Source organism: Thunnus albacares, chromosome 6 (genome assembly GCF_914725855.1).
Source record: "Thunnus albacares chromosome 6, fThuAlb1.1, whole genome shotgun sequence".
In the NCBI taxonomy this organism is placed as follows: domain Eukaryota; kingdom Metazoa; phylum Chordata; class Actinopteri; order Scombriformes; family Scombridae; genus Thunnus; species Thunnus albacares.
Window position 1 is genome coordinate 4,605,762 of NC_058111.1, and position 24,921 is coordinate 4,630,682.

Below are 24,921 nucleotides of genomic sequence, written 5' to 3' on the forward strand. Positions count from 1 at the left end.
ATCATTCTGCCGCCTCCTATGTCATCACTTTCACAAAGCCCACTACTAGAGAACTTCCTCTCAAGAAGATGTCCTCTAACTTTTTCACAGCTGTTAAATGTTAATGTGAATATAACCATTTGAAAATCAAAAGTTTAAGACTTACAACCCACCTCACTCGTGGAAGGATTCAGTCTTTGCAGGTTTCAGCCGGGCTGATTGTGCTCCATTCATTATCCTTCAAATAAGTCAGTGAGACAGGTCTAGTGGAGCGTTTGTACACGAATCAGCCACAAGTCAACTTCTATTCACTTGAGGTATTGCGAGTGAACTCCTGGACTGTGTGTGTATGTGCTTGTAACCTTCTATCTTTGTGAGGATCTTGAGTTTCAGACCTTGGGAGTGAGGACATTTTAGTGGATTACTTCTTCAATGGGTGCTATTCTGAAAGTGAGGACATATGGTTTGTCTTTGGAAAGTGAGGGGACATCTTAACCACTCCCAATTTCTTGAAATGACATCTTTAGAAAGTCGGAACATTTGGCTGAACCGCACTTCAAAGTTTTGGCTAGACGCAATTTGTTATTGGAAAAGTAAGAAGACATCTTGGCAACACATGAGTTTTTCTTCAAAAGGCATTTTTGGAAAGGGATTTTGGCTAGTCGTCATTTCTTTTTGAGTGAGAGGATGTTTGCCACAGGAGCAAAGCCAGAAATGGGCTTGGGCGGTACTGGCCCACCAACATTACTCACTCGCCCACCCAGCCAAGTTTGATCAAAATACATTTTGTAAAAAATATATATATATATTTAGATATATATATCAGGAAATAAATAAATATACACTTGATTTATTATTGACTTGCTGTGTGTTGAATATGTGTTCTGGTTAAAACTGAACAACAAGTACAAGTTGTAGGAAGTCTCCGGAGTGTAACTGGTTGCTCTGGTTCTAACATGCAGACCTTCCTGAACTGCCTTCAGCCAACTAGCTAGCTGGCTTTTCAAGCAATGTAATGCTAATGCTACAACAATGGCTAAACAAAGTTTATTAATGTTATTTTAAAAAGGTTGAGGAAGACGAAAAGCCACTGCCTCCACTGAGTCGCTTGCTCCCCTAAGACTTAGATTTAGGTTAGAATTATGTCCATGTTAGTGCTGGGATAAGGCATAAGGCTGTAATGTTTAAATCTGGAGATATATGTCAATTAGGCTCCTCACAAATATAGAAGCACAGATGGGTGTGTGAGAGTGAGAGAAATCCTGGCAGGGTTAGAGGTTTTCTTCCCTCATGGTTCACTGATATTAAAACACATACGTATTTACCCATGGTGTTGTTGCTTTGTATGGCACTTTAGATAAAAGCATCTCTGAAATGACAGGTGGTATTTTGGAGAGAGACGGGGTTGTGTGTGCTTGTGTGGGTGGTGATTTGAGGTTTTGTTTATTTTAGGAAATCTTGGAAAGGGCTCACTACGCCTTGAAAATAATAATCTTTACATCACAAACACACACACACGTAGGATGACCTTCCAGCCCTGCGTGATCTCCAGACTCACTCGTATTAACATGTCTCTATTGGCATTGTTTAAATAATACTTCTATGACTTTTAACAATATGTGTGTTCTGCAAAGGTCAGTCATGGGGTGTGTTTTTTTTTTTTCTCAGATGTGATGATATTATGTGTTGCGTGTGACATTTTGTGAATGGGGTTCAAAAATACTAATGCATGCCAGCTATTTACCTCAAAAGGACACCGAAACGACGAATCCAAACAGCGTAGAAAACAGGAAGGAAGCAGCAGCACTGAGGAGAAATGTCAGCAAAGATTCATGAGATATCTCTCTCTCTCTCTCTCCCAGTGTAAATCCCTCCCAAACTTAGAAAACCAGGGAGTTGAAGCTCTAATCTGCGATGTTGCCATGATGTATAGCCTGAAGCTGCTGCACTGATGATAAATAACTTGCGACTCTGATAGTGAAGTCTGCAGAGTGTGTTTTTATTTACACACAAAATGGGTTGCTATAGGCTCTGAGGCAGAAATGGAGACCTTATTGTAAGGAAAATGCTCACCCATTATCAATCCCATTTCCCATTCATTCATTATTTAAATGCTGGAATGGTATGCTTTATAAAAGGTTTTATAAGTTGTAATGAATGGCTTTATCAGTTATGAATAAATCATGTAATTATGCTTTATAGATCAGTAGTAATCCATTAATAAGAATAATGTTGGGTTTAAAGGATGTTAAATATGTATTGGCAAAACTGAAATGAGAAAGCCAAAGTAAAGGAGCTTAAAGACTGAATAAAATGGTTATTCACACCAAAAATCATGGGAAACCATCATGTTAATGCTACTGGATATATACAAATAAATTCAAGTCTAGTGTTTCCCCTATAATTGTACAGGCCTGGCGAGCCACCAGGTCAATGAGAATCCCCTCCAGGCCAAAAATGTTTTTTAATGCCAGAAAAACGGCCAAATATCCATTTATTCAGAAATCAATAGCGTTTGGGAGCCTCTGTGCAGTACTGTTCCAAAATGTGAGTTAACCTCTGTGTCATTGCCTGGGAAACTCTTGGTAGCATAGCTCGTTTTAAGGAATAAGGCAGTGCATAATATGTGTGCCTGTCGGGTGAGTGAGTGGTTGAGTGAGAGAGCAAGCACCAGAAAAGTGATGGTGAATGCGAGCAGAGCAGAGATAAAGGTTAGCAGTAAGTTGTCAGTCTGGCAGTAAATGTACAGTACACACTACAGAGTGTCAGTTAAAAAATGCAGCAGCTTGTCAAGACCAAGAAAAGTCATGTCTGTAACTATATTTATCTTCAATATATGGTTTTGAAGCTCATCATAGCACCAAAATGGCATTCCTAAAGGTGAGGCTTAATGAGAACATTTAATGGATAACGTAAAGCTTGCTTGGGGGCACGATATACAGACGGGTGACAAATTAAAGGAAAAACCAGGCCTGAATGTTTGACCCCTACAGTGAGGGGATCTGGTGGCTCTGTTATGCTTTGGGGGGCATCTTGCTGGCATGGTTTGGGTCCACTTGTCCTCTTAAAGGGAAGGGTCACTGCAAATCAAAACAAAGTTGTTCTGAGTCATCACCTTTATGCTATGATGAAACATTTCCATCCTGATGGGAGCGGTCTCCAATTACAATGTCCCAATTCATAGGACACGAGGGGTCACTGAATGGTTTGATGAGTGTGAAAATGATGTGAATCATATGCTATGACCTTCACAGTCACCAGATCTCAACTCAATCGAACACCTATGGGAGATTTTGGACTGACGTGTTAGACAGTGCTCTCCACCTCCATCATCAAAACAGCAAATGAGGGAATATCTTTTGGAAGAACAGTGTTCCTCAGTCTTGGCATTGATTCTATATGTGTCTGGAACTCTTCTGGAGGGATGAACACTGTTCCTCCAAACCTTGGAGGACCCAAACCATGCCAGCAAAATGCCCCCCACAGCATAACAGAGCCACCAAGTCCCCTTTAATTTGTCATCCGTCTGTATAAGCCCCAGTTGTCTGAAAATGTTGGAGATATTCAATGGCGTGTGTGTGATGAAGGTGAGTTGCTAAGCAGTAGTGGCCTCTCCTGCCAACAGTGATATTTATAGGAAACTGGTGCATTGATTCTGTTCACATCTGAGTGTCTCTAACCGGATGGAAACAGTGAAAGAAGTTTTAAAATTCAGTGTCACAGTGCAATCTTTATTTAAATAAAGCATTACATTTCCTAAAAATGACCCGCAGCAGTAAGTGCCTTTTTTAAAGCTGCTACAGAAGTTGACTTTCCTTCCTGCGACCTGCTGCATGGTAAACGATTGCTTCAGGATGGAGATAAGATCACACCTTAATCGCTATGCATCATTACAGCATCCCTAAACCGGGGCCGAGGAATGTAATCTCTTATCTTCCTGAGAGCAGAGGAATCAATAAAAACATACAGTTTATCAGAAGAAGACATGACAAAGTTTTTATAGATACCTCCTGTGGAAAGGTTGTGAATCAGTAAAAAAACACGTCATTTTTAATCTTCTCTCAGACACTGGCAGCTGCTCAGGTCGATTTCATCTTTTTTAAAAGCTGCAATCTCTCTTTTTTTCCTGTGGAAGAAGAAGCCATCTGAGGACAAACACAATAAGGTAAAGCTCAATTATATAAAAGCCTTCACTCATACACAAAACATTTTACTCTCTACTCAGTCAAGACCTTAGATCGCTAATGATCAAACATTAAGATGTTTCTAAAGGAAAGTCCTCCTACTGCTATCTGTCCATTGTGACAGTGGGTTTTCTTCATTCATTCCCTTCATTACTGTTTTGTGTCTTGCCTTTAAAAAGGGGTCAGTTCACCCAAATTACAGAAAATCATTATCACTTACCTGGCATCCAGCCACGCACACAATTTCAAATCTACACAATGAGGTTTTGAGATATCAGCCCCTGAATTTCTGCCACCTACCAAATGTGTGTATGGGAAGTTTCCTTTGTGATGGTGAAACCATTGAAATATCTGAATTGTCTTTCTAGAAACCCTGCTTACCCTGGATAATGTAAAGACCTCTATGAACACTTTATACTCCAACTGTCTCTTTGGTAGGAAAGAGTCACCAAGAAACAGGTGCGCTTGCACTTATTTCTCAGCATGGATCGGTGTATATTACCTGGAGAAGCAGAGCTGATTCTTTCCAGTGTCTAAAATATTACAGTGTGCATTACCTAACATTGACCTCTAAATGTCTATAATAAATGTGTCTGAAGCAAAGGCAGAAGTAGCATGATGTTCAGCATCAGAAATCTCCCATTAACCCAAAAGTTGAATGGATGTGGCTAAGTTGTCCATCAGAACCTTTTGCATAAGAGCAAATCAACTCTTTGCTCTACTGATATTTAAGCGCTGGGACTATTTTTGTCGGTCTGACTCAAACCTCTGCAGCATAAAATTCATTGTAAATGTATACAAATGCCTATATTTGTATTGTCCGTATGACATGAATTAATGTTATATATCATGCATTTCACTTGATATTGCCTTCATGCAACAAAACTTTTTTATGTTTGTGTATGTCACTTCTCCAAAGCCTTTGCAGCAGGGGAAGGAATGAGTATTAATTCCTTCCCACAGTCAATGCTGCTTTCTTTATACCGTAAAGAATCAGAAATAATGAATGTACTTAACAAGTAGCTCTTCTTTTAATCATGACCAGAACTGCTTCCTCACCTTGAGCTTGTAGTTTCTGTGGCGAAACCTAACTGAAACGTAACCATAGAGATAACAGATAAGAGAGCACTCATGAATAATAGTCATGTCAGCTCAGAAGAAATTCATCAAGGTCATTTGAAAGGTGACAGACTATATTGTCATTCACTTTGAAGGACTTGTTTGTTACCTGCCAAGGTGTCCAACATGTTGGCTACATATCCTCTTATGTTGCATTATTTATTGCACATTTTATTCATATTAGTAGCTGCTGATCACCGATATATCTGGCCAGGAATTAGAGGTTGAAACTAGCATTTTGTTCATTTAGCCACATGTAATTGTTTAATAATGAACACTGACAGCATTTAGTCGACCAGTTACTCAACAGTTAGTCTTTAAAAGTCAACTTTTATTTTTCAAATCACTATGTTATCAAGGATTTCTAACTCATTTCAGACCGAGACTATTCATTTATTTCCTCACATCTGTTTCTTTATCTTTCTCTACCTTTCTGTTCTCGGCTCACTCTCTCTGACTTCAAAGTGTCTGTATAACAGGGTCCCTGACCTTGAGCAGTGCCAATAACAACCCTTTGAAACAGAAACTGGAAAGATCACACATTCCTGTCGTCACGCTCTCGCCCTGCACCTTTCTCTCTCTTTTCTTACACCCCCTACCACTGCGCCGACACTCAACTCTCATCCACTCTGCTGTCAATCACCGGCGTGAGGCGGCTGCTGCCTTCTAGCTGCACTGGGTTCGTAGAGCTGCCGCTCACAGACGCAGAGAGTCGTGGAGAGTGTCTTGAGTTTCGTGACAGTGGACAGAGAGCGACAACCGTCACATAAAAACAATGACCTTGTGAGGATTGGCTAGAGCTTAGAGCTTGGTGTTTGGGTTGTGATGTTGAAAAAGTAAGATCCTCAGCTGAGCAAGCTTTGTCCTGCATGGTCAGATTGGTCCTACATGACCACCCTGAGGCCCGGAAGCATCCTCACAGAGGAGACCTGCAGCCAGACCCCTTTCAATCCCTCTCAATTGTTCTGCTTCAGTTTGTTATCTAGCATGTTTGTCAGACTGTAATCTGAGCGTAGCATTTAAAAGCCTGGAGAAAATTAAAAACAGAACTTTGATTTTTTTTATTCTTTAGTTAAAGGAATTCAAAAGTTATGTGTACATAGAAATCAATGCGAGTTTTCATCTCAACTAATTCTTATGAATTTGACCGCTGAACCGTCACCCCAAACAGCCAAAATACCAACTGTACATTTGCTATAAGATAAGTGAACTCAGAACTCACGAGAGACTTAATATTAACATTGTATTTTATTTCAAAGCACTCAAAGACAAGACACATTTAAAAAGAGCAACAATGTATCAAGGCATCATAAAACCAAACAAAGCAGTGATATGCAATAATAAGTTAATACAATAGATAGGTATAAAATCATCAGCAGTGCAAAAGTCAACGTGGGTGTAACCATTAGAGTCAAGATCAGACCAAATATGCCAGTTTGAAAAGGTACGTTTTTGAGATGGGGTTTGGAGGGATAGGATTCTTGAAGGCTCTTGACCTCATGGTGACCCCTTCCTGTCTCACTCCTTTTTCCGTCTCTGTATCTTTATGAAGTAGATTCATAAAGCTCAGGGATATGCGTAAATTTTTTGCTCAAGTTGAAACATTTTCAACTTGCACGGATGCGCCCAGTGTGAATTCACGTCTAATTGCCCCTTTCCAGACTTTAAGTATAATTGTGCTGCCTCTAAAAATTGCTGCACCTTCTGTCTGCACACAGTGAGACTCCTGTTATGAGATTTGACGTCTAGTCTGTTCATGGTTTGAATGTGTGAGAAAAAAACAAACTACAGATGTATGTTGTCAACTCACAAGCACGTTAGTCAATAGTGATTCCAGCAGTTTGAGGGATAGAGTCATACATGTACAACTTGCATTACATAGTATTTACAAGAACACAGTATCCTGAGTATCTCAAAGACCACCAGAGTAGAGTTTGGAGAACTGAAGAACAGACGAGAGATACTGTTGCTGACTTGTGCTTGCTGAGGTTCATTACCAACATGTTTATCTGAATAAGTTACTTATGCATATTAAAATAACCACCACAACTTTTAAAATGACATTTTAAATTATGGCTCATGAGAAACTTTAAAGTATAAATTTCATTTTTCATTTTTGTAGTTGCATGTGATTTAATGTCCTTTTTAAATGTCAAATTAATTAAACTAAATCTACAGCGATATTTACAGTTTTTCATGTTTTTCATTCCAAACTTGTTTCCAAATCTAAATCTAAATAATAATCAATCCGAGTTAAAAAGTCACATTTAAATCCAGGTTCGGTCTTGCACTTGCACTTAGTACAAGATCAATAGAGGCGGAGAGCTAACACACCAGACAGGACCCCAGGTGCAGGCTGTGCAAAGATGCTCCTGAGACAGTTTAGCACATAATAGCAGGCTGTAAGATGCAGGCAGGAACAGCGTACATGGAGCACCATAAGTGTGGCTGGCATAGTGTACAGGAACATCGGCACTGAGTATGGGCTTGAAGTCCCAAGGTCACAATGGAAGACACCTCCTAAGGTGGTTGAGAATGACCAAGCTAAGATCCTGTGGGACTTCCAGATCCAGACAGACAAACTGGTGATGGCTAAGCAACCGGACATCGTGTTGATTGACAAACAACAGAAGAAGGCGGTGGTGATAGACGTAACAATCCCAACAGATGGCAACATCAGGAAGAAGGAACATGAGAAGCTTGAGAAATACCAAGAGCTGAAAAGATGGGGAGAGTAAAGGCAACAGTGGTGCCAGTTGTAAGTGGAGCACTGGGGGCTGTAACCCACAAACTGGGAGAGTGGCTCCAGCAGATTCCAGGTACAACATCTGAGGTCTCTGTCCAGAAGAGCGCAGTCCTAGGAACAGCTAAGATACTGCGCAGAACCCTCAAACTCCCAAACCTCTGGTAGAGGACCCGAGCTTGAGGAAGACACACCATTGTATTTTCTTTTGATGCCCTTTTAGTTTCTATAGTTGACACTCTTTTGTCTACTCAGCCTTAAAGGCCAGTGTTGCTCCTGTTGATGTTCATGGTTTTCCTCAAACATTAAATCAACTTTTTTCCGCTGAAAACCTGTCTGAAGTCCACTGAAGCAGACAGAAATGTGCACTTTGCATGACCTCACTGTATGTTAAATCACTTACACATCATCTGCATTATAACAAGTGAGGATACAAGAAAACAAAAATGTTTGTTTATATGAGGATATAAGCCATTCTTTCACAGTTACACTGCTGTCCTCTCTGTTAGTCATGGCCATAGAGCCACATTTTCCCATCTGTCAGTTTACAGAGCTGCTATGTAGCTGCAGTACCTTTTAAACCTTTCTGTACTCACAGCATGGTTTACAAGTGAACTTGTATCTTCAGGACAAAACAATGTTCTCATAAAACTACAGTCCAGAGCTTGTAAAACTTCTCCTGCTGTTATAGATTTGATGAAAAAATTCTTCATCCTAAAAAGTTATCCACATCATTCAAATAATCTGCAACATGTCAATCAATTTTTCGGTAACATGAAGAGCTCCTTTTCAAAAGTTTAAAAACCAAATATCAAAAGAATTGATCTTTTATGCTCTTGAGAGAACAAACTTACAGTGGATTATAATGTGGCTTGACTGGATTGGATTTTGGACTTTAATAACATTTCTCTGAGCTTTACCATCTAAACATACGTTCTATATAACTGGAAATATCCCAGTTCTGTCCTCACTTTTAGCTTTGGCAACTCAGTGCAGCAGGTTTTGGATTAGGTTCAAACATGAATTAATTTCATACTCAACTGCTCCTGGCTTGTCAGGTCACGTAAAAAATAGTGTGATTTTTTTTTAAGGAAGGAAATAAACAAAACAAAAATCATAAAACTTGATGTAAAATAAATATTCTGTCCATTTTATCAATGATCTGTGCTTCACCGTAATGCAAACATGTGAGGCCGCCCCACAGCTAGCCCTGAGTGGGCCCCTTTCCTTCAGCATAGAGCAGACACATTTTAACATCTTTGTTAGTGAGGATACTTAACATTTAAAATGAACATTCATTTCACTCAGCAATCTCTAAATTTATCTAGAACAATAAGCGGCCCTGCCTCAAACTGTCCACTGCTTAATGGAAGAGGCTGGATGGAGGGCTGGAAGTCCCGAATTTTAAAATTATACTTGTTAAGACCTGTGATTACTTGGTTTGATCCCATGCAGTTGTGTCCTGGCGTGGCTTAGAGGAGGAGTTAGTCTCCCCATGGAGACTCCAGGATATTATTTACACCGACATCTCTATCAAGCAGTCCGCTGCGGTTCAGCCCTCTTATCACACATGTAATTCAGACTTGGCGAAACGCCCAGAAATCATCAGTGCTATTCAATGCTCATGGCATCAAAATTTGTGACCCTATCTAAATATTATTGGGACACCATTTTTGCCAGTATATTATATGAGTTGATGTCAGTATCGTATTTAAACTCCAAATGCATTCAGATTAAGAGATTATAATTCTAAGCCAAAGTACTACCTTTTTGTGAAGAAAATGGAACTATGAACAGATCTGAAATCTGTTTGTATAAGTGCTTCTTACATGAAGCCCACTGATTTTAAGAGGAAGCATGAAACTGCAGATTTGTCAGTTTGCACAACAATCCATCCAGTGGGGAAAGTGAAGCGCAAACAGCCCTAACCCTGATGTCTTGTCTGATACATCAGCCAAAAACCTCCAACTTTAGGTCACAAGATTGCCCTTCTAGTATAGAAGAGTATACTTGGCCTCAGCACACAGGCTGGTTGTCCACTAGCTTCGAGCCACTTAGCCTTAGACTTGCCATATCAACTTAACTGAAGACAATTTGATTTGATCTGTGAGGAACATTTCACAGAATTTAAAGAAAAAGGGGGGGTGGGGGGTTTGTTAACACACTCAGGAAGAAACAAAGGGACACATGTAGAAGTCAGACAACACTGAGCCTTCTCTCTTGTATAATGACACATCTTTCAGCTCACTTCACCGACTGTGAATGTATTCCATGTGTACAGTTTGGTAGTTTCAGTGCATTATCGCTGGTTAGATGCACTAACACTCCCAGTAGGCTCGACCAAGTCTGACTCCCTCTAACAGAAGGAGCTAAAATTTGAGGAGATGAGTCAGCATCCTTACCAATTTACAGCCGTCACACATTAATTTACTGCAGCAGCCTTATAAATCAAAGTCAAGGTATTTTGCATTTTTGCTTCATCATCCTGTAACCGACTTCAGGAAACACCACCTGTGTAACTCTTGAGACCTGCTGTTCTGATCTTCTCTTTTGACATTTTCACTTCTAGTTGGCTTTACTTCATCAGACACATGTCACATCAATGTCCTGAGTTTTCCTCTCAGCAGATTATCAGCACTGATAGTTCTCAGAGAAACAAGTCTAGTTTAGATGCTGTGCAGGTTTCCTCTGGGTAAAGATTAGCAAACAGTTTTAATAACATGGTTTCATATTATGGTTATATGAAAATCATATACACTACCTTCACAGTCCAATGATTTCACTGCAGCTACTGTGCTGACTTTTCTTTAAAACCAGTGGTTTCCTTTTTATCCTTTCTTGTTTTCCTAAAAAAGTTGCAGATTTAAGACATGTTTATATTACAGGCTTCACAGGTATAATTCCTACCAACCTGGTACCCAAGACAAGTACATTATATTCAGTATAATCCTGTCTGGATAGAATCTAATCATTCTTGGGTATATTTTCTCTTGCTCTGTTCTTTTTGTTTTACTTTTTACTTTATGAACATATAAATATGGGTCCAAATTCTTTGAACCAGTAAAAATTGGGTTGTGTATCTAAGCCAGGATTGTCTTAAGGTTTACCTAATAAACTCAGTGATGAAGTACTGTAATGTACTTATCTTGTGTACACACTTTGTCATATCTTAATGCAGCATTGCACTGTGGTCTGCTGGGTTCGTGGGTAAAGAAACTGGTCTGATTATTTTAGTGCACAAATAATAAAGACAACTGACAAATGCAAAATGTAACTTGTGTTGTAAGTTGTACGTTTATTTGTAGCAGTGGTGTTTCTTAGTAGCAACTTTGCTAAACATTGATCTGAAAAAGTGTTTAACAAAATGTTTAAAGGGGCCATATTATGTTTTTTTGTGATTTTCTGTTACTTATATACTGTTATGATGTTGGATATCTATGCTTAACATGGTCTGATTGGTGTTAACCAATCAGAACAGAGTGGGCTCATTGGGAGGCGGGCCTTAAGGAGACAGGAGCTAAAAAGGGCCTGTTTCAGACAGAGGCTGAACTGAGGGGCTGCATAAAGGGCCACTATAAGATAAATTAATGAAAGTTTTCTGTAAATCATGATAGAGAAAATATTCCAATAGAGCCCCAGAATATAAACATAGACCTGGAAACGATGATATGATACATCCGTTTTGAAAACCTGATCACAAGTCATTGGCCTTAAGTTCATTATACCCGATAATACAGAAGTACTATAAGAATGAACAATATACAAAAGCTTTACTAGTCATGGGCCAAAAACAGTTAAGTTTGTCCTTAAGACAGCACTAGAAAAAAAGGCCATGAGGTATCATTACTGATTCATCTGCTGATTAATTTCTGGATTCATCGTTTGGTATATAAAGATTCAGAAAACTGTGAAAAATGTCCATCACATCTTTCCAGAATCCAACATGACATCTTCAAATGTCCTTTTATTCAAACAACAGTCCAAAGCCAAAGATATTCAGGTTACAATGATGATGAAATAAAGAAAAGCAGTAAATCATCAGAAAGGACAAATGGAAACAGAGAATGATTGTCATATTTGCTTAGAAAATTAATATTTGATTATCAAAGTAGTTTGATTCATTTTCAATTTGACTAAATATTGCTGCATTAATTGAAAGTGTAAAGTTGAAATTTTGTCCTGCGTGTCAAATTAAAATGGTTCATCTTCTTGGTAACATGTGATTTGCTCATTAAACGTCATGACAATCCAACCTTCAGATTTGGATCTTTCTTGTGTCCAAGTGGAATTTTTGGCTGGATGGCGGTGCCAGGAGGAAAGTCAGGAGGTCACCTGACATTAAAAATTAAAATATAATCACTACTTTTCGAGATATCATTTCATGTGCCAATGCGTTAGTCATACAGAAGTTTTAACTCTGTGGTGGAAGATTAATATGCAGACTACGTTTCATGGCAGTCTGGCAGGTAATTGTTAATATATGTGTGGACTGACCGTGTGACTAAAGATGTGTAATCGTGACCATCTCCCTTTATGTAACCAATGCAAGAACACTGTATACACCACATTTCATTTGGCTGTTAATGGACACATTAATTTTAAATCAGCATTTATGTATTATAATTCCTGTATCTTAATGACACCGTATTATTTAGAATTCATGATTGTGAAAGGCAGAGATTGCATAGTTGTGTCGTCCCATTCAACCTGCAGTAATGTGACTACTCTCTCCCTATTAACCCTGTACTTTTTATTGCCGTCATGAACTCTGAACGCAGCGCCGGCTCACAGCAGGCCAGGAGTATGACACACAAACACACTCATACTCTTGACTTTGACAATATTTGGTTTGGAGAGACACAAAGCATTAATTCAGCTTCACCTGCATATTTCTGAGCTGATTTTAGAGACAATGGTGGCATTCTATTATGTTAAATGTTGAAAATCGTATTACCTACGTTTTCTTGTTTTGCAAAGGCGGAGAAACCTTAATTTGTTTTGTCGTGATTGCATTAAGATAAGAGGGAATTTTGTTAATCCCTGAGGGGTGAACATGCCATTACTGCAGCAATGAATGGAAGTGCACAGAGAGCAGAATGTTACCAAGGAGTACGAGCAGAAAGATAATAAGCATCTGAGATTAAACAAAATGTAAGAGAAAAAAAAAACGACAAGGCACATTCATGTTTCTAGTATTCTCAGTGATTGCTGCTCTCAACTGAACAATTTAAACTCCTCATAGATATTTATACTGAAGTTCCATGCTGTGTGCAGAGAGCACATCCAATTATTAAAGTCCACTCAACCCATATAATGTGACCTCTTCATTCTTATTTCCACAGCAGTAATTATGCTGTTAGCAGCTCTGAGCCAAAACTGATCCGGTGGTGAACACTCAGGAAGGTCAAGACTATTAACATCTGTGTTGAATTTTACTATTTAAATATGTCAGCTTTCATAGTGTTTCTCTATGACTTTTCCGGGCTTGTTTTTCTATAAATTAGTAATCATAATTAAAAGAAATTGTGGTTATAAATTTGTGTGCTGCATCTAAATTGCTTGTTGACCTTAGCTGCATTTCCATCGCACTTTTCCCGGTGAACTAGAAACTTTTGAGGGACTCAGTTCCCCTGCCTGTGTTTCCACTGGAGGAACCAGGGTCTAAATGAAGGGAGATTGTTTTACCTCCCAAAAGTCCCTGCTGGAGGGTTAATACTTTCAAAAAGTACAGGTACTTTGAGGTGGGGTTAGCAGGGATGACTGTTGCTGATTGGTCAAACACAGACACCATGGCTGCTTCAACTTGTGTACCGCTTCATTCATAAAACAAGGAAGTACTCTATCATCGATATTAAGACAAGGGGACAACACTTCTCTTTGTTAACGTTAAAACTTGTCTGCTTTCCAACTCACTTTAAAAAAAAGAGACAAAGCGTAAGCGAGGTAAGAGCATAACTGAGAAAGAGAGGGAGCGGCGGTAGCGAAAACAAAGCCAGTGGAAGAGAAATAAAAGGTTATTTTCTGATTGTTTCATGTCATTACGTTCTAATGCAGAAATTAATGACCATCAAACACTCAACAGATGATTTACTGTGTAGACAATCACTCTTAGTTCCAGCTTCATTTTCCTCCATTTCACCTTTTCATTCATTCATACCTTCAACTCATGCAACAGGAAATACGAAGAACAAATGGACAAATCCGTGTTGTGGAAACACAAACAGCTGAGAGGGATGGTTTGCTGTCAGTTGTATGAAAGTATTGAGCAGATGTCATACGCTAGAGGGAACAGAGATGAGGCTCTTATATCATAGTTTAGTTCTCAATTTAGTGATCAACAGTAGTTTCCTCAGACATCGATAGCTGATGTGACTCTGCACAAGTCTACTGTAAACTGCGTATTATGTTGCTGTCATAAAGAGCTGTGATCATGTCGCAGAGTAGAAAGCGCATGTGTGCACAGTGACAGGTGTCGTAGCCATTACCGAAAGCGATGTAGATCAGCGGGAGTTTTGCTGATAATAAGGGCAGCTCTCCAGCAGCGTGTTTTAGCCTAACAAGAGCTGCAACCACTATGACTTAAAACCTGCTTTTTAGCCTGGTGATACGAAGGCCTGACAAGCCTCTTTAGAGCTGTAATCCTCCGCTTTAAAAAGGTACAACCGGTGCCAGCCACCATATCATTAAAAGAAGCTCTAAGACATGCTGATGTAGCCGTCACACTACTCCCACTTTCATCTCGCACGGACTTTGAGGTTTCAGCACATAATGACGGGAAGAATCACGTTTTCAGCAGCACGTGTGGTCCATGTAAGATGTTAATCCTTAAGGTTTCTTTTCCTTTTTCAGTTTTGTCTCTTTGTGCTTACTGCGTCACAATTTCTGCAAGTGTGCTTAAACTGAGCAATGTGAGTGGTATTCTGATGTCATCCTCAGTGAATGAAGTCCTAGTTTCTGTAGGTGTCGCTCTTTCCTGTTTCCCAGTTCTTCTGTTTATTCTCACCAAACCAGGCATGTTAAACACATCACCTGCAGTGTTTAAAACAGCAAATGTAGAGTTTTCTTTCATTTCCTTCACAGTTTATTTCATATCAGCTGGAAAGCAAACTGAATCTCTTGTGGACATAGCATTAGTTCAGGCCGAGCACTGAAGTGGCACTGCCATCAGCTGCCTTTTTCATGCTTTCCAACCAGTGGCTCTTTCATTAGTTTTTTGGTTACCAGCTGACTAGTAACATTAAATTGTATTCATGCGGATGCAGCAGCTTGGTCTTTATAACCTGACTCTTCTTCTCTGCTGATTCTCTGTGCTCTCTTTTTGGTATTTTTGACTTAACTAAGATCTGATGTTCACATGTTCGCTTGATAAGGGGGATTTGTTCTGCAGAATCTTCATGGTTTCTGGGATTCTCTAAGAGATCCCTTAAGGAGCAGAGTCTTTTCTGCCAAATCTAACTGTAATGTAAGTAAAACTTTGTGAAGCACTTCGTAATCCTGGTTTTGAAAAGTTCTACATGAATAATTATTACCATAAATATAAGAAAAATTGTCAAGAATATAACATTTCACTATAAGTAGTATATTCCTTTAAGTGTCTCTGACTGGACTGATATTAGTTAAAAGTAACCTACCCAGTCTGTAGATCATCAAAATTTAACATTTATTACACCATTCTTTACACCTCACCAATTGCTGTTCCAGCATTATCCAATGTTTCATAAAAAGTACAAAAACCAAATACTTTCAGCACGGTCAATGACTGTATGTGTCTCCCCACACACAAAGTAGCAACAGCTGAAGCTGATTACCTTGACATCTTTACACACATCTCATCAATTATCTCAAACAACGAACACTTCCATTTTTTCTTAAAAACTCCTGTCTCTGCCACTGTAATTAGTCACTTCTTCATACGTGACATTAACAAAAGAACAACTTCTCTCTGAAAAGTTGAGCTGTTGTTAACTTGAAGCACCAAAGAGGAAATAGTAGACAAAAAAGCACAAGATGGACAAGATGCCGTTGGAGTCAGGTGAGTCTGCTCATGCCTGAGCAGGGTTACAAGCATTGGTCCATCACTTAGTATGGCTATGGCAACAAGGCCAAATGGGGCTAAGTCATGCTTGTGCTTCAGTTAACAACACTAGAGTAAACAGGGTCAGGCTACAATCTATGTCTGACCCCACACAGCCGACGGGTTTGTCTTGAACATTCCAGTTAATCATAAAGCAAAGTTTCGCTACACTTGGCGCAAATTTGACCACTGGGCAGTTTGTGGAGTCTCTGTTTATTCACCACAAATAACTAATGTAACTTACCAACAAATTAGATTATTTTATTTTATTTTGAACATGTTAAAATAACAAATAAAATATATTGGCAACGGAACAAACAAAACAAAAACAACAGCAAACTTTCAGTGAGACACACAAATAATAACCTTTCAATGTTTGAAAAGGGTGTAGGATGAAGTAGAGAACTTTTCAAGTCCTACCCATTTTTTATATTTTTACTTTTTTTTAAATTTACTTTATAATTCAAGTCAAAGCTGAAAAAAACATTCAAAACAACACAAGAGAATAAATATAACTTGCATAGAAACAAAAACAACACAAGCCAAAAAGACACTCTTTACCAAATCATATTATTCAGGTCAAGCTCTATGTTCATTCATTCTATATCTGTTCAATGTTATTTTTAAAGATTTGTTTAAACTTACTTAATGTTGTACATGTTTTCATTTCTTCACTACAGTTGTTCCATAGATTAACTCCCTTTGTTGTGATACAATGAAGTTTTGCATTAGTCTTCACTAACTGTGTTTTGAACACACATATTCCTCTGAAATCATATTTACTTTCCCTCATTTGAAACAACCTTTGGATACTGTTTGGTAACTGCTATTTTTTTTTACTCTGTACATGATTTGAATAGTTTTGAAACTAACCAGCACACATTAGCTGTAGCTAGCAGCACACACAGTAACCATGTGCAGCATCTGTGAAGTGTAGGTGTTTGAGTGTATCAGAACGTACCAGGAACCTCACTTCTCTCTGTTAATTCCTCCAGTTTCTCGCCTTTCTCCTCTTGTCTCTGTACGTACATGAAGAGAAGTCATCCAGCTTCTGTTCCAGTGCAAATATTTGGAAATGTTCAAAGTTTTGTTCAACCCACACAGGTGCATCCTCGCTTCAATCTCCACCTCTAAGATTGATTTTGACATCAGTCTCTACTCGCATCTTTCTATTGACATTGTGTCGCCATCAGCTTATCACAGACAGAAGAACAAACAGGAAAGAAATGTCAAATATTTGTTTGGTAATGTGTAAAGACTTTGTCCACCCAATGTGACTGAAAAAGTGAGGCTAAGTGGAATAAGTTTCCTTCGCAAGGCGGCTGGGCTCAACTTTAGAAATAAGTTGCTGAACTCGGGGTGCTCCTTCGCATTGAGAGGTGGTACAGCCTCAACACCTCCTTACAGACATTTTCCAGTCACATCCAACTTGGAGAATTCTTGACATCCATCTGTCCTGGGAGCTTCTTGGGATCCCCTGAGGACCTAAAGGCCTTAAGTACTCTGAGCTATCTTGCTTAACCTGCTGCCACTGTGTCTCGGAGCTAGATAAGAGGTGGATAATGGATGTGTGGATGTAAAATGTCTCCAGAATATCAATATACAATTTTTTTAATAACCTCATAAAGGGATCTTCTGTGGTTTGGAGATTTGTTCCACCTCTATGTCCCTGTCTTTACTATGTCTTTACATCTGCTTCACTCCTTTTTGATCCATTCTCATGCAGCCCTTTCTGAGCTGTATTTGCTGTGTAACGATTTTGCTACTGCAAGCCCAATATTTCGTGCTGAAGAAGAAGATCTACAGGCGACAGGTGCTGTCTGCTCTTAGTGCAAACAAGTGAATGTCCAATACTTGTCAAGTTAAACTCTTCCAATGCAATCTTGACATACATAAAACCACCCATGGCACGTTCCTATCACTAGGTCAATGCAGGAATCCCAGCCATATGGAAAAAGCAGTATAATAAGGCTAAACAGGCACCTTAAAATCTCTGTTGTTTCTGTGTAGTTTGCTCTTGATCATTGCAGTATATTAGCCCCTTATCTTTGGGCCTGTGCCTCCTAACTGATAAAGACAAATAAAGCAAACTAGCCCGAACACACTGGAGTATTCATCCAGAGCCACAGAAGTTGTGACCTTTTCTGCTCAGTCTCTCCACACAGTGCCGGAGCCTTGGCTCTTTAAGCTAGCTAATGATCCATAGAGGAGCCCTGTGGCTCAACCTCTGTAATTATACTCTCTCTCTGTTTCTGGAGCTCGCCCTATCACTCTCTGTCAGCCTTTTCTTTCACTGTTTCACACACATTTTTTTTTTTTTGCTCTGTTATGCTGCCCCTCCCTTCTCGCTTCTCTATTCCTCACTCTGATCCACTACTTTCTTTTGTCTCTGTGTTTGTCTTTGTTTCTCTCTTTTTCTCTCACTCTCTCTCTTCCTCTCTCAGCCTCCTCCATCCCTCCATCACTCTCTCTATTTCCCTCCTTCATCCCTCTATCTCCTGCAGATTAATTACACTCTAATATATGCACAGCTCTCCTCCCAGGGAACCCTCCTCCACATCTACCACCCCGACTCTTGGGCAGAATAATGGAGCCGCTTCATTCGCAGCACGAGGCAGCCCACATGGGTGGAGCAGCAACCTCGAAGGATGCATACCAGAGTAGATGACAATCTGTCTGTCAAGTTGGGACTTTGGACAGAGAAATTTGATATAATGATTTTTTTCTCTCTATACTTGTGTAAACAAGATGTAAACAAGTTTGTCCTCTTTTGTTTGTGCAATACCTGAAAGGATTTACGTTTACGTGACATGGACCTGACATGGTGGTACGTAGCCACTGTTGTCACTGTGGTAGGAACAATGTAGTCAGGCCCTAAAGCATACCCTGCTTTATCGTCTATTTAACTCTGTTGGACCATAACACACAAAATGAACATCATGCTGTGTTGAAGAAGACTTGAAACTAGCGTTGAGACCATAAACTCGTTAGGAAAATGTTTACTAAGATAATAAATCAAGTGAGAAGTAGGGTCATTTTCTCATATACTTCTACTCAATCGGGCTTCTTTTTTGGAGCCAGTGGAGTCGCCCCCTGCTGGTCATTAGAGAGAATACAGGTTTAAGTCACTTCCACATTGGTTTCATTTTTCAGACCAGGAGCTTCCTGCTTGTTTAGACTGCAGATGTTAAGATGTGGAATCCTTAAACTTTTCTTAGGTAAATCCAGGAGACATTGTTTTATTGGTTTGTAGTCTGCCAGTAAAACCAAAGAATAAGAAGAGCAAGCATGTCGGGCTTGAGCGGACCTCCCACTGTCCCGGGAAATTAATTTTGACACGAATTTGGAACAAAAAGCCAAAAAGTCCAACTCCAGACAGCTTTCTGAGCCCGTTAGCATGTTAGCCTGTGTGTGTGTGTTGATGGTATTTTAGTAGTGGGCTTGGGAGGGTTACATACTACTTACTTTACTAAAAATATATTTGGATACAATTACTAATTACCTATTAAAAAATGCAGTCAGTAACCTAATCCAAGTATCACAATATTAAAGTAATGTAACTTGATTACTTTCTGTTACTTTTGGATTACCGCAATACCAAATATGCAAATAAAGACAAGGGAAAAGAAATATCAATAAGAAGACTTTTACTTAAGTGCATTCTGTTGGACAACAGAACAACATAACCTTAGAGAAGAAAATGTGTCCACTGCTCAGTGTATTTTTTTTTTTTTTAACTTTTAAAAGCTTTTCATTAAGCAAATTTAGGCAGTAGTCTATAGACCTACAATGAAAATGTACAACACACAATGTGCATTACAATGAACATTCTCAGGGAAAGCCTCTGATGAAACAGTGCTCGGCCCACTGGCTGTGAAGCTATCACACAAGCATACTGTATGTCTCAGCAGGGAAGACCCCCTGCCGGGTATTTGTGCCCACTCTACGAGAGCTTTGTCCTCCTCCACAGCTCTTCTCAGAGGAATGGCACTGGCAGACATATGTGCAGCTGCATCATGGGCTTCACTGTGTCCTTTAATTTCTATCTGCATGATACGTCCAAGTTTTCTCTAACTCATTCAGTATTGACCGTGCTCAGTGACCAGTGACGCACTGTCATCTCAGTGGAGAGCCGTTATGTGTGCCACACATACTCTTTTAACTTTTAAAAGCCACAGTGCGTAACGACTATCACAGCCTACTCTCCCAACATAAGTTGGTGTGTGAAATGTGTGTACATGTGCCCGTGGTGCACACCTGCGCACGCCATGGTATCATCCTCTACTCACCCAATTGTTGATCAGTGAGTTATTTTGCCCTCCCGTTCCTGTTCTGCTTACATTTAGGATTTTTACAGTGCATGGTAGTAAATCGTTCTTTATTTTAAAATTGTAATCCTGCTGATAATCCCCATTTTTACTAACTGTATGGGTAATCTGATTATGTCTTTTTTTTCTGTAACTTTAACGGAATACTGTTACCTTTTTGTTTGTATCCTAATTACATAACGTCGTTCCATGTACTCTGTTACTCCCCAAGTCTAGTTAGTAGCAGCAGCAGCAGCAGCAGCAGCTCAACATGTGTAAAGCTGTTACCCCACCTGTATTCTTGAAGGATGAAGACTTAACTGGTTAACTGTAGCACAGCTAACAGTGCGAGCTAATCCCACTAACGTTATGTCCAGTCAGTAGGTGAGGAAATATGTTAGGCTGAAAATCAAGAAAGTATTGTTAAAGTCAAGTGGAACTTTATTTCTTCACACACAAGGCAACACAATATGCTTTACATACAATGATGGTACAATTTAAACATAATCAGGGGTTAAAGTGGGCTGGAACGATCCAGCACGGCGTTCAAACACCTTCAATTGATAAGTAATTAAGTCATAATAATGTCAAGCGAGTTCATTTTTCAAGGAGCTTGTAGGCCAGGGGGCGCGGCGTGAGGGGGTGTGACGTTAGCATCCAGTAAACCCACGGATGTAATCCCTCCTCTGACCGTAATGTGGGTTAGCATGGCGGAGTGACACTGTATTTCTGCTTGTTTACTTTGCGGGAAATGAAGAAGCAGAAGCAATAATTCAAATTTTATGACTTAACTTTGCTCAAAACTTTAGCCAAAATATTTGTGTGTTTTTATGTTTGTGGTGAATAAAACTCACAAAACTTTTTCTGTTTGAACTGATATGTTTGATCTGCTGGCCTTCAGTAAGTTTGTTCCTGACATTTATTCAGCTGTATCTCTGCTGTGGAACCAGATGGATGGTGAGAGACAATGTTGTTTTATCTTTGAATTTTTGTCATATTCATAATGTAATGTCATTCATAATCTCTCGATGCAATAATATATTCATTGGTAATAACAACAATGAAAGTAGTGCTCCGTCTCCTGCATTTGTGACTGACAGTGAACCACATTATTGCCTCTGATGTAGTCAGACAGATGAACTGGTTCAGCCACGCCAGGCTTTGTCAGATAATCAGTAGACACGGGTGTGCATGATGTAACTCAGTAACTAAATGATAATGATAACTCTAATATTTGAAATGTGAGTTATATAAATGACTCGTGTGGGAATTCTGCATCTTAGTCTGAGCTGAAAGAAACTGATCTTGAATCTTTACAGACTGATACATACTGATAGAAGAGATAGTTTGTTTTTCCTTTTTTGGGGAAAGTTATTGACCTTTTACACTGAAATGTGTTATTTTCATTTCATTTCTCTCATGTTTACACCCTTCCCCTAATCCTCTCTGTCTCCTGTGTTCTCATAACAGGGTGCAAGTTCAGTAAATCCAGATTTCTTTGGTTTTGTCTTTCTCTGTCTGAAATCAGTGCATCCACGAAGCCTCCAAATGCCACAAATAGGTGATCTGCACCATATGAGGAAAGTTGGCTCCTGAGTAAACAGCTGTAATGAGTGTGTGTGTGTGTGTGTGTGTGTGTGTGTAAAATGTGTGGTTTTTCATTTTATGGAGAAAAATGTTTGTTTGTTTTTCAAAGCAAGACAAGTGTGATAACAAAACAGTGGCTTCTAAAATTTAGAAAAAGTTCATTTCCAACACTGATGCCAACACCTGCACCCCCAGAAACCCTTCATTTCTTAACAAGGCTTTTACTGTGAACATTTGCAGGATTGTGTTGTGGAAAACTCATTGACTTGCAAGGTTCAGCATACGGCACTTGAAATGTGCTGTAATTTTCACAGTAGCATTAGCAATATGGAGAAGTGGCTAAAACTAAACAAACTGCCGTCTGTTTCAGACACCGGTCGAACAGACTCTGGTCCACAGGAGAGGAAAACCAAGACAGAGAGAGATTTAACTTAGTTTATATTTCCACATTTTGAAAAGTTGTTCTGTTTCTTAAAAAGTGACATTTGCTTCCATTTACAGCCGTTTTTACTTTCTGGTTTATCATGACTTTGAAGGAGAGAGACTGATCTGCATCATAATGGGCTGAGTTTGACATTTTCCTCCCATTTTCTAACTCAGTTTTTATGTCTCTCCACTTTATGAACTCTCCTTACTCACCAGGGGACCTTGTTAAATAAAGAACATTGCTCTCCAAATGGTATTTTCATAATCCAACAATCACCTTGTGTTTTGACATACTTGAATAATACAGGTCATAAGCAATGTGTATCTCAATCTAACCCTAACCAAGACAAGGCATTTAAAGAATTTAAAGAATCTTTAAAGAAACTGAGAGATGTGTTTTAAGTTTAAAAGACTGTCAGCCTGGAGTGGTGATTACTTCTTTCCGTAACAACAAAACTACTTTGCTTGTTTACTTTAAATCTACTTGTTCTAGTTTTTGATTAGATTTACCTTTGTTTTAGTTTATAAGTGGACTCAGTGCTTTGACATAATGTTATCTGGTTATCTGTTCATTTATTTTATTGTTCATTCTTTGTACAGATGAGACTCGTAACAGATGTAGGGGGTGTAGTTTGGGATGGTGTGAGAGCCCTTATGTGTATGTGCGTATGTCCTTGTTGATGTTACTATGTTGATTGTTCTGTGTTGTTGCATTATTTAATGTATTATCATTATTATTACTCATGTATTTTGTTTTGTTTAAATGTTGTTAACTTCCATGTTTTGTGCCTGAGGGCCCCTTCAAAAACAAGATGGTGCATCTCAAAGGGTTTATCCTCTAATTAAATTTTGAAATGAAATACATTCATGGTCATAGTAAATTTATGTTCTCAGCTCGGTTCCTAAAGCTTTTATCACTGTCATGTATACTGACTGAAGTTATAGATAAGATTCCTACTTTGTCAACAAATGGTCATGGAAGAAAGATCAGAACAATACCAGGACATCAGCAGTTAGAAGTTATAACTGTACTTAACACTACGTCTCAAGATGGACTTCAGAGTTTTAGGGACGAATTCATCAAACATAGATGAACAATATACAAACAAAATGTAGACTGTATTTCAATGGTACATTTTCAGAATCAATCCACTAGTTTAACACAAATAATGGTTTAATGGAAAAGTGCGACAGCAGTGCTTGTTAAAGTCTAACAATGTAGGACTTTTCAACTGCAGGAACTTAACATAGAACCTGGAGCTTCCCAAAACCTGAATCTTTAAGATCTTGTGAGGTTCGGGTTCTGTCTTATGCTTCCACTTTACAAACCTGCAACATTTCGATTATTCTGCAACAACATTTTCACACTCTGTTTGATAGGCGGTTTGTACAGTTGTGGGACAAGCAACAAGAAGAAGTGGCACTAGTATTCATTACCCCTTCATGTTTACATGTTATGAATTTATAGAAGGACCACCCACAATATGAGGTCGAAAGAAAGAAGCAAAAAGTGATCGGTCCAAGCAGCAACTACCACGACTCGAGGCTGAAGTACCTTAAGGTCCACCAATGACCACTAGATGCTCCAACTGACTCCCATTCAAAAAGCCTCAACTTCTCTCTAGAAATACTAAGTCAACCATTTTTTTTTTTTTGTCATTATGGTCCCAATTGTTAAATTCAGACCTTCTAATAAGTGTGCTGGTGGTCATTTTAGAAATTATTGCTCTGTTAATAAGATTTGAAGACTTATAGTAGCTTTGTTGTCTGCTGTGTGGGTGTTGATTGACAGCTGTGATTGACAGTAACACCTCACTATGTCCATCTTTATTTACAGTCTATGGACAGGCCCAGAGCTGGTTGACTGCCATCAGCTGGAGAAGAAACTCCGGGATGCAGCACAATTATTTCTGAGATTTTTATCCAAGTTTCCAAGATTTTCTTTAAGAGAAAATATAGAAATGTAGCATCAGGTAATGCTATCCTGCACTACCACTTGAAAAAATTAAATCTCAGATAATGTTTCTAGCTCACTACTGCATAACATAACTAATGCAAAACAAGGCAGCAAAACACGCAAATCAGATATACTGAATTAGATTGCCTTTATATAGACTAGGCAGTGATTAGCTAAACACCAAAAGACTAACAATTTCTGTTTTTTTCCATTCAATATGTGTGACTCACTTTCCCTTTTCTAATCCCTCTATAACTCTCTCCTCTCTCTCAGACACATTCATATACAACAGAAGGAGGAAAGCAGCAGGAAATGCAAACTTTATCTTTTCATCTGAACATGCAGCCTTTTTTTTGGTCTTTTCTTGTTCTTCTCTGTGTTAATAAGAACCAGACTTGAATACTGATGAGTCTGCCCCGCTAATAATCCCATTACACTGCAAATGATGGCAGGGCTGACATGGCTCTGACAGTTTGTCAGCAGTATAATAACCATTTGCTTAGAATATCAGCCAGAATGTGAGTGTTGACGATGGTTTTATCTGT

The 24,921-nt window shown here is 39.0% G+C and overlaps 1 long non-coding RNA gene across 1 annotated transcript; it reads right to left on the reverse strand.

The window, feature by feature from the left end:
• Positions 1-4,382: 4,382 nt before the first annotated feature.
• LOC122984384 lies at positions 4,383-6,088 on the reverse strand. The gene is made up of 2 exons (XR_006403874.1): positions 4,545-6,088; positions 4,383-4,459 (listed from the first exon to the last, which is right to left on the reverse strand). It is a non-coding gene; the product is annotated as an uncharacterized LOC122984384 (long non-coding RNA).
• Between the last annotated feature and the right edge of the window lie 18,833 nt (positions 6,089-24,921).